The 6,609-nt window shown below is 40.4% G+C and overlaps 1 pseudogene; it reads right to left on the bottom strand.

The window, feature by feature from the left end:
- Positions 1–4,819: 4,819 nt before the first annotated feature.
- Positions 4,820–4,938, bottom strand: LOC112483870 (annotated as a pseudogene).
- Between the last annotated feature and the right edge of the window lie 1,671 nt (positions 4,939–6,609).

Below are 6,609 nucleotides of genomic sequence, written 5' to 3'. Positions count from 1 at the left end.
TGCGGGCGCAGCTGGCGGAGCTGGAGCTGGAGCTCTCGGAGGGTAGGAGCCGGGCGGGGGAGCGAGCGCCCCGGCGCCGCTGCGGTTCGCGGCGACAGGGAGACCAGGTCTCTGCCGCGCGCCCTGGTGGCCGTGCGGGCGAGAAGGGGAGGAGGGTGCCGGAAATCTGGCCCGGGCTATGAAGGGTCGTCTTTCCTCCTCTCTCACCCGGTGAAGTGGGTTTCCCATGTGCTTCATTGTGTTCTCGCGGAGAGGGTAAAGCAGCGGCTTCGGGGAGACATCCTCCCCAGGCCCGGGCTGCTTCTGCGCTCCCTGGTCCCCAAAACCCGAGACAAAGCTGCGCCCTCCGTTTCTGTCGGGGACTCTGGGCACGGTGGGGGTGGGGGTGGGGGTGAGGCTGCGGGCTGGGTGGCTGACAGCTTTCTCCTGTTCTCTACCCTTTTGGAGGGGAGGGCCCCACGCCTGTTTCAGTCCCCTCCCCCCCTTTCTCAAAAAGAGAAAGACACATGGGAAATCCGCAGCATTTCTTCTTCCTCCTTTAACAATGCGAGATGCCTCTCTAGTGACAGGAGTGAGATAGAGGCAGGGTGGGCCATGGAGGATCCTAGAGAGATTGGAGCAGTGGCATTAACCTAGAGAGAGACACACGGAGTTGTCTTGAGACCACCTTTGTCATAGTTTTTTTTCCTGGTGCCTGTATTCTGGCTGAATTTTCCGCATCTGATCCCCTTTTAGAGTCTTTGAAGGAGGAAGGAGAGGTTACATGCAAAGGCTGGCCATCACCCTCTTTTTTTGGACAGTAGATTTGGTACAAGGAGGGCTGGATTTATTTTGAGAATTAATATAATGGAATAAATCAAACCACTGTTCTTAGAGAAGTCCCTTGGATAACAATGAGAGAAACATTGCTGTGTTGTAGGCATGTGGTCAAGCTTCTTGTGCAGTTGTGATCAGTTCTCCATAAAGTTCCTGTTTTTATCACAGGCTGTCTCCGAGACAAAAGCAGCATTTTGTCCAAGCTTGATGTCAGTACTGTGGTGGTGTCCCTAGAACTGCACATTCTTATTGAGTTCCTTGCCAAAGGCCCTCTTGACCATCATTTTTCAAGTGGATTAAAAATTGTTGGTTGGAAAAGAAGAATGTGACAAGTTCCCTGGAAAGTTCTGACTTTTTGTTTACTCATGGAGACATTATCTCCCCCACCCTCCCATCCTTTACAATTAAAAACCAGAAGTAGATTTGTGTTATAAATCCAGTTGGGCATGGAAGGAAATTATTATTAATAACCCTGTTAGGTTTTCCCAATGTATAGGGAGGTGCTGTTTTCATTTGCACTTAATTACCAACATATTATTTTTCAGTTAATCAGTTGGGAAGTTATTCTTTTGACCAGTCCCCAAAATCATTGCATAGGTTTGATTCTGTGATTACCATCCATTTTGCCTCTCAACATACATCATTTTCCTAGATGAAAGTATTGTTTTTAAATCTGTGATGACTTACATTCAAATTGACTTTTGAAACAGTTATTTCATAGTAGTAAATCAGCTATCTTTGATTAGACAGAAAAAGAGGTTTGGCTGGATGTTTGCGTCAGAAAGATTAAAAATAGGAGTTGATTGCTTTTACATGGAGAGGGAAATCCTGGAAGCTCCTTATTCTTGATATTTCTGCTTCCAGCTGATTGTTGTTTACTTCTCTGCGTGTTTCTAGAGATGATGCTGAAGAACTATTTCTAGGACTCACACTGATTAGCTCACCTCTCTGTCCTTCATGAAGGTGCGAAACTCCTACAAACTGTGAATGCCAGAGCGTAAACATTATTAAGGACGAGTGTATGATTTGCTTTCCAATACAGGATTGTTTGGGTTGGCATATGACTTAGTTTGAATTGGTTTCTTATGAATTTATACTACATTATCCTGTATGTCATCTCTCTTAGCGATGTCTAACTGGAAAAAAAATACAGTTAAAAAACCTTGGGCCTGCAGTGTCAGCATCTTGTTGGCCATCTGTTTTTCTCTCTTGCTTAACGTACAGAGAATGGTTGCTGGAGAAGTAGATAGATATTTTTAGGAATTTAAGTGAAGTCGAAACACCCAAACAGCCTCCAAATCTATAGCATGGTGTTATTTGTGATGTTTGTAACATATTCGGAACCAACCTTTGTTTGTTTGTTTTACATTTTCTCTACAGTTAATGGCTCTGACAAAAGTACTTTCTTCTGAAAAAAGAAGTTGCTTTTAACTATGTGTTTATTGTGTATTGCTGGCTTTGGTCCACTCATTCCTTGATTTTATTAATCTCTTTAAGGTTCAGGCTGTAGTCGTTTGTAATTATAGCTGTATTATGAGCTGTATACTGAAGAATTTTCTTTCTGTTTTCCTGTATTTTCAGCTGCAGGCTTTGGTCATAGATCAGCCAACTCTGTGTTGAAATGCAGGTTTGTGCCTCCTTGGGTTGTTTGCCGCAGAGCACGGTGCAGAGCCCAGTGCTGTGGCAGAGCCCAGAGCTGTGGCTTCAGGAAGGTCACCATGGTCCTGGTGGTTAAAGCCTCCTGTTTCTGCACCAAAAAGAAGAGTCTGAAACTCTCTGGAGGATTATTTAAAATTGAACTTACACATAATTATGAGCTTATTTATGGAGGAATTGAATAGGTAGATGGTTTTTATAAGTATTCCCATGATTGAAAAAATTTTCATGATCCACACATATTATTATATTTATTATATGTTTGACAATAAGCTCTTTTGTCTGAACTTTATTCATGTTTTAGTCAAGTATATGCACAAAATAGCACTAATGATGAGAATTATTTGTTTAAATCTGATAACACATTAGATTTGTGTAATGATCTTATGCATTATGTCATTTGAGCTTTATTACAACTTTGTGATTAGATAGAATAGATATTACCACCTCCCACCTTTTTTTTTCTTTTTTGGGGTTTGCTAGAGGGGGAAACAGATTCACAAGGGTTAAGTGTTTTGTCTAAAGTTGCTCATGTAATAAGTGACATTATCCTAAGCTGCCATGTAATTATGGTATCTGTTACCATTGAATAATTTAAATATCTTTACTGTTATTGCATAAGCTATCAACTCTAATTTTTACTCTTAAGGAAAAACTACAAGACAGCCGTATGCCACAATTCCAAATAGTCTGGTTGATTCTCTTTCTGAAATCTGTTTCAAATCTGTCATTCACTTATGTGATCCAGACATTTATTTTGTGCCTACTACTACATGCTAAGGATACAGAAGTGAGCAGGGTACTGCATTAGCTTTCAAGGAGCTCTGAGGCTGATAGGGAAATCACTTAAAAAATACTAACAGAACAGTATGTACATGAGACCACGATGGAGTTCTGCACAGGGGCTGCCTTCTAAGAAAAGAGGAAGCTATCTGTTCTGTCGTCGTTGTGAAAAGGAAGCAGCAGAGTACTATAAATATGAGATTGGATTGGGTGGCTAGGATAGAGGGCTGTGATTTAGCTTGTGCAGTTCAGTCTTAAGTGTGCAGGAAAGAAGGACATAAATCTTATACTTTATGTGGCATGTCGGAAGGACTACAAGCCTTTCAATGTCTGAGAACAGCCCAAAGATGACAACGGAAAGGTATTTAAGATGAAATAACACATACAGGAAGGGATCCTCCCTTTTCTTGTTTGAACACTTCTCTGAGCACAAACACAACACAGTCACATCCTCCCTTTCTGCTCTCTGTGTCATCACATCTTGGTGGTCCTTAAAGCCTGGTACTGGGCACACCTTCAAGGTGAAGGGATAAGAGAGGGTTGAGTCCTAGTAGCTGAAGTGAATCCTCTTTAAGAGTGGGGAAGAGGTGGTAGAGTTGAAGAGGAAAAGGGTAAAATGCTGGATAGAGATTGTATTTCACAATCTCAGAAGCTGGCAACGAGAATTAAGCTACCAGAAAACTGGCAAATCCCTCCTGCTTTATCTATAATGGCTTCTTCCCTCAAATATTTAGCAGATCCATGAATTCATAGGATATATCTTTATCAGAAAATTATGTTTAAGCAGTTGTCATACCTGATGCCAGGAGCATTAAGGAATGCAGGTGTGTGGATTTTTAAATAACTCAAATCTGACATACCTAAGTAATCTACCCCCTAAAACTTGCATGCATGTATTTTTGGTGGGCTGTACTCATTTTATGTTAGAAAGCATCTTTAGGAATTGCTGTCAGAGCCTATGGCACATTCCTTTGAAAATCCTCATGGTGGCAAATTTTAATTCTCTGAGGGTAGAGTTTCATTTTGTGGTTACTTGCAGACAAGTAGAGAAAATCTGGTTGATGTTCTTTTGGAGTCCAAACTAGTTGAGATTGAAAAAAATTAGAGTGATTATAAACTTTAGTCATGACTGTCAAAAAAATTAGGATGATTGTAAACTAGTTTTGAGGGCTGTTCCAGAAGAGACAGACAAATTCTGACTGTTGGAAGAATGATTCACCTTACGATAAAGGAGTGCTTATTTGGACACCCTAGTTCTCATGTGTGTTTTGAAAGATTAATCTTGTTGTTTGACAGTCCCATAGCATTGAGCTGGATTTTTGAATAAGAGAAATCATTAATGCTTCACTCTTAGCCCAGCCTTTGGTGGCTACTTTCTTACTTGGCCTGGGTAAGGATTAGCACCTAGGGTTGATAGTTCAGAGGTTGGCTAAAAAGGCCCTCTACACTATATGTGTATATTTTTTTACAGGTTTTTTTTTTTTTTTTTTTTTTAGGCGAGGCAACTGTTGGTTGACCTCACAGATTGCAAGGACCTTGTCATCTTACAATCTCTTATTTTTTGTGCCTACAGCACCTGGTCTTCCTAGGTGGTTTCCCATCCAAGTACTAACCAGGCACGACCCTGCTTAGCTTCCGAGATCAGACAGGTTTGGGCTTGTTCAGGGAGATGTGGCCGTAGACCCCTCTACACTATATTTATATTATAATTACTACAGTTCTCCATGGTCTCCTCTCATGATTAATTCAGGAATGCTCTTTGAAACGCTCCTTCCTCTTTGTCTGAGATATTTCTCACAGTTCTTTAGGAATTCAGCTGAAGTATTACCTTTTTTTTGGTAAACCTGATCCTGGCCACTGTGAGCTCTCTAGCTTGAAACCTTACAGCATTTGCAGTTTCTATCATTTTTGCTAATCTTATATTTTCTAATAATTTAAATTGTTTTTCATTTCCCTTTAATGTAAGCTCCTACAGAGGTCATTTATATCTTAAACTTCTTTAAATAACTCCCCAATTTCTTTCTTGTATTGTTTTAGGAGTGCAATAAATTTTTGCTTACTTCAATTTGATTTGAATTGAAACATAAAGTCTCTGTCTTGGGGAGTTGATTTTGGCACCAGGCAGGGTGGTGTAATCATTTGAAAGGCACAGGTTTTGGCATTTGGTGGGCCTGAGTCCAAGTCCCAGCCTATCATTTATTAGCTCTGTGACCTTGGACAGATTGCCTAACCTCCTTGGTTTTAGTGTCTTCAATTCCTAAAAATTGGAATGAGAACCTCATTCGAGTTTTAAGGAGGTTTAAAATGAGATAATAGGAGAAAAGCTGAGTGTAGTGTGTGGCATACACGTAATCTTTATTGTTTCTGATAGTGAATGGATGCATTCTTGATTTGGTTGTTTTTAATATCTTGTGTAACTTAGTAGAATATGATTATATATGAAGTGATGAATGGAATCAATTTACGTATATATTTTTTAAAAGTAAGACTTCACTCCATCATTAGCTGTTCCTGTCCACACCGTCTACCCTTAGTTCAGCATGTGTTGGGTCACTGCAAGCAGTTGACTAGAGCAAAGAAGAGTACCTGGTTTATTTCATATAGACATCTGGCATGTGTACATTTCCGAGCCTGTAGGTTTTGGCATGTGATTCTGAAATTTAAGCATGGTTTTTGAGACTCAAGCATCTACCAGTCTTGAAAAGATACATGTGGGTGCTCAGAACCTTCAATTAGTTTTCAACTCTTTTTTTCTTACTCCTTCTTTTGTCCTTAGTGAATAAATCCTTTTGGTTCTTCCTTCAAAAGTTCTCTTCTTTTCCTATGAGTAGCATTTATCACCAGCCTTTTTCAGTCTTCTGCCTTTAGACTTAAGGGTCTGATTTTTGTCTCCCTTCACCTCTAGATTGATCTTTCAGCTTTTACCTAAAGCCATTGCTAAATCCAAGGCTCTGCGACTCACTGTCTTTCAGTTCTACATTTTTAAAAGGCAGGGATGGTCTGTATCTTTTATCCCTAGAGAGTCTAAGTTAGTTTTGGACACAAATAGTCCATCTCTTTTTGGTGATTGCATATATCACAGACTTTTAAGAGAGAGCGTTTTTATACCTTTGCGCGTGTAATGAGTAAGTTGCTTTCCCACGTGGATGCTCTTTTGTGAACAAGATTGCTTCTGAAAGGCCATTTTTTTGGAATTCCGTAGCCTTACAGCTGACAGAATCTTTGGCTACAAGGGTTGGCTTCGTGGACCCAGAGACTCTCTGAAATGGTGTGTAGAAATTTGAGTGTGAGTGCTTATGTGCCTTTTCTGGGGGACAGACTCTATAGCTTTTATAAGTTTCTTAAAGAAGATTA

Source organism: Pteropus alecto, unplaced genomic scaffold (assembly GCF_000325575.1).
Source record: "Pteropus alecto unplaced genomic scaffold, ASM32557v1 scaffold196, whole genome shotgun sequence".
Classification (NCBI taxonomy): domain Eukaryota; kingdom Metazoa; phylum Chordata; class Mammalia; order Chiroptera; family Pteropodidae; genus Pteropus; species Pteropus alecto.
This window is presented reverse-complemented; position numbering and strand designations above follow the sequence as displayed.